The sequence below is a fragment of the Calidris pugnax genome, unplaced genomic scaffold (genome assembly GCF_001431845.1).
Source record: "Calidris pugnax isolate Ruff unplaced genomic scaffold, ASM143184v1 scaffold24, whole genome shotgun sequence".
NCBI lineage: Eukaryota > Metazoa > Chordata > Aves > Charadriiformes > Scolopacidae > Calidris > Calidris pugnax.
The window spans coordinates 17200486-17208978 of NW_015090922.1; the positions used below are offsets into that span (position 1 = coordinate 17200486).

General features: G+C 43.0%; 1 protein-coding gene across 2 annotated transcripts in view; it reads right to left on the bottom strand.

Moving 5' to 3' along the window:
- Positions 1-8493, bottom strand: part of TJAP1 (tight junction associated protein 1 (peripheral)) — a 40137-nt gene that overhangs the window by 31055 nt on the left and 589 nt on the right. The window contains exons 1-2 of one of the 2 annotated variants that reach the window (XM_014951076.1): positions 8101-8415; positions 7749-7820 (exon numbers count right to left, since the gene is read on the bottom strand). The gene's annotated coding sequence lies outside the window, so the exon portion shown is untranslated. Of the gene's footprint in view, positions 1-7748; positions 7821-8100; positions 8416-8493 lie in introns of those variants that run through there. The other variant, XM_014951075.1, reaches the window with a different exon arrangement.

Here is an 8493-nt window from a genome sequence, read left to right on the forward strand (position 1 = left end):
GGGGGGGGGGGAAGAGAGTTAACTGTACTGCTAACTCTATTCTTTCCTTCCCTTCCCTCCCCTATCCCAGTGTCTCCAAGTTGAGATTTCCACTGCCCTGAGTTGTTCCCTTCAGACATACCTGAGAAGATTCAGGTAACGTAAGCTCATAAACAAACTGCTGCTTGTGGAAGTTGGGCAAAGTCCTAACCTGGAGAGGTAAGGCCTTGAGGCAAGCAGATTGAGCTTTGCTCTGGGTGACAGCAATTCCTTCACACCAGTTCCTAGGAAAAGGGAAGGGTGAATTCCAACGGCAGCATCAAAAACAAGGAAAAGGAGGGAAAGCTAGAAATATTATCATATACCCACGCCCCTCTCTAACCTCTATATGCATCTGGAAAGTCTATATAAGTAAGAGCAAAGCATCTAATTCAATCTGGAGGTTAAAAGCTCTCCAGAATCAGGTGATTTTTTTTTTTCCCCTTGTGGGAGAGAGGAGGCAGCAAGCAGGAGGAAAACCCTCTCCATCTGAGATAGGTAATAGGGATCCCCAAACATACACAGTCCATATGCATTGCCGCAACAAAGCAGCAGCCTGATGGAAACTTAGCCAATCTGACATGAAATGACCTACAACTCATTAGCAGGTGCCTTCCAAATCTCAAGTGCCCACACAAACAGCCACAAACATTATTTGGTACTATCTGGCCTCCATCTCACCAAAGCACAAAGAATCAAACAGACTGTACAGCTTTTCACCAAAAGGAGTAAGAAAGATGGAGGCAACTCCTAGCCTCAAACAAGCCTAGGAAGAGCCCTTCTCCCCACTCTCCACAAAACTAACGAAGAGGAGAGGAGAGCTGGAAGCTCCAGGAAAATGGGCTTATTTCAGATGGATGCCTGTGCAGCAGCTTCAACAAAATAGTAAGAACCCTTCTAACTGTGTCATTCTGGAAACAAATCACCTGCTTTACCCAGAGCCCACTAGCTTTGTCCATGGCCCCATGGATGCTCATGGTACAGTCGGGAAGCACCTGTGTTCAGCTGATGCATCTAGAAGGGGGCATCTTGCTGACACATTCCACCCAGATTCTTACCCAACCCACCCAAGAAAGGATTTGCTAAAAATGTTCTACTTGTATCTGTTTTACTCAGCAGCTGATCCTTCAGCCAGCACATAGGAGGTGTGTACAGAACTGTACTGTCTAGTCTATTTTGTACAGCAAAATCTGCATATTCTCTTTATTACAGAAAGACCTGAAGGCACCAACTGACTTTAGGCTCTGATGTACTCAGCATTGATGTGAAAGCATCAGTACATTTAGAGTTACCAAACAGATAGTGCTTCCAGGGTTTGGACAAATGGAAGGTTTCACCATAAAAACAAGTTAGTCATTAGAAGCTCCTAGAGGTAATTTAAATTATCGCAGCCAGTACAAAAATAGTTTTACTTTGGGATTTGAAGTTGCAAAGCTGTAATAAATCCAAGTGACACAGTAAAACTTTTTATAAAAGCTGAAAATTAGTTGTGAAGCCCCAGATGGCCTTGTATATAATTTGATTCTGCTTCCATGGGCTAGCAAAAGGGAAACCGCTCTTCACACTGTAAAAAAAAACCAACTCCAAAACATAATAATTCTTCAGCTCCTAGGAGACAGAAGTAGTCTGCTGACATTTTGTGTGTGTGTATATATATGTAAAATATATAGAAATAATAAATAAATAAAATTTTTAAAAAGCCCACACAACTAACAATGAATTGTTCAATCCTCCATCATGCTGGGCAGCTATCCATCAGGCATCTGAGCTCAAAGTGAAGCACTGCAATCCAACGCTCTCCCCTGGCTGCTGTACCCTCACAGCTACCCCGCACCCATTCCCAGAGTAAATTGCCTTCCACTGCAGAGAAGCACTCCTGCTATTCTGATACCGGCATTCACCACCAAGGCAAGAGACCCTAATTTAGCCCCGCACGGGCCTTCTGCAAACTGCTAATCCCCAATACACAGCTGTTTTTCAAATGTATGGGCATGAGCAAACCGTAAACGATTTATGGCGCGTGGCAGGAAGACTCCTGGCTCCCTGCGTAGGCGGGGTTTTGGGACAAGATCATGCTTGGACTAATGTTTATATTGCAAGTTGTCAGTCGGGTAGTAAATCATCTCTGGAGCTGCATAGTAATACAGCTCTCCCCATCCAGCCAGAGCCTTCACAGCACTGAATCCTGTTATAGCCGTTTCAGATATACCTGGCGACCTATTTACAAACACATCATCTAATCAAGGACAAATGGATACACTTGTAAGTAGACTCTACAGAAAATCTGCAGCCCAGCAAGGGTGACTTGATTTCAGGAATAAATCCAAGCTGGTGTGAGAATCTTCCCAAAAATTACACTCCATACTAGATACTCAATACTAGAAGAAATTGTATTGAGCGCCTAAACAGGCATCTACTAACAGAGTGTATTGCTAGCAAAATGCAGTTAAATGAGAAAATCCTTCTAAGCAAAGTTCTTATTTCCCAGTATTTACATAAACATAGTGCAAGTAATGCTTAGAAATTCAATTCTAAAAATTCAAGAAATGTATTTCGCATACTTTAGTGCATGAGACACTTTCTGCTCAGAAAAATAAAACCACTTACAGATAGGATGTGAACTAGAAGTCCATTCTCAGGAAAGGTTACTTAAAACAACTCTAATTTAAAACAAATATGCTGACATTTTCCATTATTTTCTTTTCCCCCACTTGAAAGGGCTGTGCACACAATACACTGGGTGCAGATCTCCCACAGGAAAAGGAAGGGGGAAGGAAACAAACAATAAATAAAAACACACAAGAAAAACCAGAACAGTAGAATTAACTGCAATCACTTTTTGGTTGTGTGAGATAGACCAGATTTCAAGTCATCTCCCTAGAACATTTTTACTCTTCCCATTGGGCAGCAGCGGAGTCCTCACTAATGAACAGCAAAGGATAACATCTAATTTAGGAGACAATGAAGCAAGGCATCTTTGGGACTTGTACAGGGCTTAGTGCAGCAAGACATACCCAGGTCTAAATGCAGTTACCCTGAGTGGCATATGCTAAAGTAATGGTGTAAAACCTTACTGCCACAATGATTATCTAATTATTATCTTGGGAAAATAACATATTCTTTTGAAACAAATGCTATAAAGTAAAACTTGCCTAAGGCTTTTTATGAGCCTAAGTTTTTCTAACTATTGGGAAATTATACTATCTCATCTGTCCCTTTTGATTTCAGAGCCAGTCACGCACGAGTGTTACAGTAATGCAGCTGGACAACTGGGGCTTTAAACACAAGATAAGAAAATCTAGTTATGACTACTATAACATTGCCAAAGCCAGCTTTATCGCAGAGCCAAAATATAAGTATAGAACTCAATCAAAGACACAGCAGTCACTGTGAGACTCTTAGTTTTGAATTTCCTGACTCCTAGAAATCAGAATTTTAAACCACTTCTCTCTTGCCACTAGCAGCAGGTCAGATCTGCTGTGCCTAAAAACCAACCTAACCCTTGCAAGAAAACTTACTTTCCAGTCCTGACCCATTTCACTTTTTCAGCATCACAAAACTTCTGTGAAAGTCAATTCACAGCCGTTACACCTGCCACAAAAGGGTTGCATTGTGCCCTAAAGCTCATGTTGTTCCCAAAACAGCACACAGGGAGGATAATCCATACAGAGATCTCAAGGTTTGCATGACTCCCTCCTAGCTCTGAAAATCCCTCCACACACTTTTCTTCAGGAGTTCCCCTAGCATTTAGGCAGACACTACAAACACCTTTTTACACATACCTCCACACCACTGCCACTTACCTTTATTAACCTATCTATCAAACCGAATCTATGTCTATTTGACCAAGCAGCACTGATGATTCTCTTGATCCTTAACACAAATTGGACATGAGCACAGGACACAGACCATGTCTTCCCAGACGCTAGTACGTTGAGGTCATGCTACAACATACCAGATCTCACTTCAGCAGCCTTAAAGCCCTTCCTTTCAGCTGCCTTCCAGAGCAAAGTCCGCTACAAGACTGCAATGTGGAGAGGCCAAACTCCACACATTCTTTTCCCTTTAACAAGCAAAGACAAGAAGCCCAAAGCACTTTGCCCGACCACTCAGCATGAAGAGACAATACTTCCATGTCTTCTTGAATAAGACAGTCATCATCTACGGGCTGCATTACCTGTCTAAGGACCCTGCTCTCCACCAGTTTAAAATCCTCAACTACCAGGCCTAATCAGAGCAACTGAAGTGCTTTGCAGGCTTGCTTTTTGGTTGTTGTTGTTTTTTTTCCTTATGTAGTTAGGACAAAAAAAAAAGAAAGACTAGTGGGCAACCTAACATAGCAAATAAGCGTGATTCAATACCTTGCCTCTAACACAGGCAAATACAACGTGGTTTTAGAAGATGGAGCATGAAGCCCCAGTGGACAGTTATGGAACAAACTGCCCTTTCTTCAAATCTTTAGCTGTTAGAGATTGGGTTATGCCTGAAAAATAGACCTTCTAAAACGAGTTTTTTCACTAAAGCAAGTCTGAACACTTCCACTCATAAGTGCTTGATCTTTTCTGAATCCTGCTCAGCTTTTAGCCTCAGTGCTATTATGTGGTAGTGAATTTCCACAGATTAGACATCATGTGAAAATACTTTAAAATCATTATTCAGTTTGATGCCTATCAGTTTCACTGAATTACGTTCACCTCAACTGAAGAATACATTCCAGCTCCTTCAGCTCTGCACAGCAGTCTTCCTCAGACTTGGCACTCAGCATTGTTGAAAAGCAGAGGAAAACTGAGCCCACCCAAGTGATGCTTATCCTGCATTCCAACCATTGCAATGCTATTCTCACACTCCTACAGGGCCTTCCACGCCATTTCCTTCCTAAGCACAGCTCCCAGGAGGGCACTCCGGAGAGGGTGACTCATGTCATTCCAAATATGAGACAGTCTACAAGCTGCTGCTCTTGGTCCTCTCTGTCTGAGCATATTAGCAGTAAGACCATACATGAACATCCTGACAACGAAGAGAAAAATTTCTGAGTCTGGAACAAACAACAGGGCAAAAAAGAGAAAGGATTAATTTAGGCCAAAAAGATTCAGCCAAATAAAGCTTTACAAGCCATGGAAACAAGCAAACACCTCCTGAGAAAGGAAGAAAGGGGGGCTCTCAGAGCGCCCACTTGCCTTAAGCAAGACAGGGCCTGACTTGCACTCTATAGCAACTTCACCACGCTACAGAATACACAGGACAGTGGATGAACGCAAGGGTCCGCTTCATTTTGAAGTCACAGCTTGGAACATCCTTTTCATCTCTCCTCCACAAGCTTTACTAAAGCATTCAACACCACAGTATCCAAGCTTCTTATAGACACTTAAGGACTCTTCCTCAAATCCCCAGTAAGATGGGCATTAATCTTATTTTGCAACCAAAGAATGAAGAGCAAGAAACGCTAATGATCTGAACGCATTCACACAATAGATCTGTGGCAGGTACCCTACACTGCAGTTCACAATTCTGACTGCAGGGTCATCCTTCCCCTCTAAATAGATGTAAAACAAATTTTAAAACATTCTCCCTACTACATTTACAGACCCAGCCAATCTAGATCCAAGGAAAAGCCCTCAGGTAGGGAACTGGCAGAGAAGCAGGATGGACGATTTCATGCCCTAAGGCATTAGCCCTGTTTGCACAGATTACCCACACAGTTCCTTTGCAGTCCTGTATAAAATGAATTTCAAAGAGGATTGTATTTACCCGGTTACTAGTGACTTGAAACACACACAGCTAGCACAAATGCCGCAAGCACTCATTCTCCATAGCTCAAGGTGTCATCCAAAAAGGGGGTATTTTCCCAACCAAAGCCTTCAAGCAAGGAGACGAACGCACCCAGCTTCAGGACCTTAAATTTACTTCCAAAGCATCAACGAAGTTGAACAGCCAAGAAAATCCGTGCTGTTGTGGCAATTCCAGTTCCTGACAACCCCAGTCAAAAAAGTAGAGATGAGTCAAAAAGGTGTCAAGCCAGATCCTCATTTCTTAGTGGAGGAATCCTGCCCTCAAGCTCTATCTCATGCAGACTCATTTGAGAGCCCTACATGTTTTATATCTCCCAGCAACATTAAAGACAGAGGTTTATTAGCCATTACTACATTATTCTTGTCACACTGTGCTATAAAAGCTAGGTCCTTGCTAACAAGGATACAACATGGCTAATTTGTTATGATCTAACCTCCAGAATTACTTCTCTGGACTACAATGTAGATGTGGTGAAACACGGAAATCTTAGAGAGTCCAGTTTTTGGTGGAAGCTCCACCGAAACATAGCAGACATTTTAAGAGGCTAGGGAGCTCACCTTCAGAAAAATCATCAACCTCCAGGATGCACAAGCATCAGTGCTTGTTTATTTTGCTATTGCTCAAACAGCTTGGCTTTCTTCATCTTTTTAATAAAAAAGCATTTTATATGCTGCACCAGCTGCCACAAATCTTTTCTCCAAGGTGGTATATTCACACCAACATAGGACAACAAGTGATTTTTGGTCAATATCTGCCTTTATTTATCCTGCTCTGGGACAAAAAGGGGGGAAACCTGCAAAGGACTATACCTCTTTCAAAGCTATAGTCTATTTCCCCTACATCCTATGCCACATGCTTGTACTTAGAGTAGATGGCAGAGATAAGAATTTGGGGTTTGAAAGCTGTAATACAAGTGACTTAGCAGCAGCTAACAAACTACTTGATCCAGACTGGAAAAGAATGCAAGGTCATCTTTGGTTTAGAAAGCTGTTTTGAGGAGGCAACAGGTCTTGGCACAAAACTCATCCCTCCTGACCCAGTGCCTTGTTAATATTAAAGATGAAAATAGCCATGGGCTGTACTTTGGACCTCTGCTGGCCCTGCTGAAATGCATTCCCATGATTTCAAGAGTGCTGGGTGCCTGGAAAGGAAAAAAAAGCCAAAAGCTTTTGACACCACAGCAAAGACCTGCTAGCTTAAATGCTGATTTAGCATCCAGAAGCTGAAACACACTGTATGCAAAGCACTGTTGGGATACATATGCTTTCTGCGTGATTCACCAAGAGGTGAAGAGAAAAGAGTTGTACTAAAAGTGATTTGAGAAGTAGCTGAAAAGTATGAACAACTCAAAGGACCCAGTTGCTGGGTACCAAATAGCCGTGCCTCTAAACTGGATCTCAAGAGTGAGGTCAGGAGAGGACAGAAAGGCCAGCAGTACACCTACACCACCCATCAGGGGATCAGTTAAAATTTAGGCGGAAAAAAAAATGTGGTGGAAGAAACAATCTAATGGAACAGAGGATCACTAGAATTACCTAGCTTTGGCATCACAATTATTGCAGGAGCAGGATCATCAGAAAGGATTTCATTGGGATACTGACCGGGTAGACCTCTTGGATTACACAGAGAACACAGCTACTTCAGCACTGATAAAACAGACTTTAGACTGCTTCTCTGGATGGTGTGTTGAGAGCACTGGCTTACATCTTTAACTAAGCTTTTCTTCCCAGGGGCTCTTACTGAATTTTTCAGGGTCATGCCCATTTCATCAACACCCCTGGCATCTCAATTCAGGCAACATAGGCCTACTATGATGCAGAGACCACCACAGAGAAGGCCAGTTTCTCAGGTATGTTGTTCACATAGTCTCAAAAAATTCAAGTAGTGGGACCAAAAGAACACAGCCTGACTCAGCATCAGCTCATTCCTGGCTTTCTTACCTGCTGTCTGATGCTTCAAGAATTCATTGCTTCCTCTTACGTAGGCCCTTTATCCCAGTTCCTTCTCTGAATCTGTAAAACAGAGACGCAAACCTCTGAAAAGCTTTCTCTGGCACAGAACTACCTGCATTTGATGGATGATTCTTTTCAGTGGACAATCTCCACCTGGCATCTCTCAGATCTAGGTCATTCTCAGCCTTGCCAGACTTGCATATCATTTGCACACTCTCATGCCTACCAAAGCAATCTCCTGCCCATCTAAAAATCCATTTATTAGCACTCAATCTTTTACTCTGCTCCATGCTGTGTGTCCAAGCCCAGAGCCAGATGCAGTTCAGTATTTATTGTTCACCTCTTTTTCTTTCAAGTCTTCCCATGTTCCCAGGGGCTTCTCTCTAATTCCATAGTAGGAAGCATCCTTTGTACTAGAGAGGGTGTCCAGGCTGGTATAGACTTTCCCACTCCCTGTTGCCAGGTTTGGCACCAGGGGAGTGCTGCTCCCTCCTTTCCAACTCTAACTGTCAGTCATACTCATTCTTTAACACACATGCTGGCCCAGACTTGTTCCACTTTGCAGCTCCTACTCCAGCAATGCTCCTTCCACAGATGCTGCCTTCTCATCCCCCACACCATCGACCTCTCCATCACCCAGACAAGGCTACACTATGCTTCGTGGACCCAGTTCGGCCTGCCAATTTTATGCCTGCTCTGCTCCCCGCCACAAGTCTCCCCTCGGGGGGAAGAA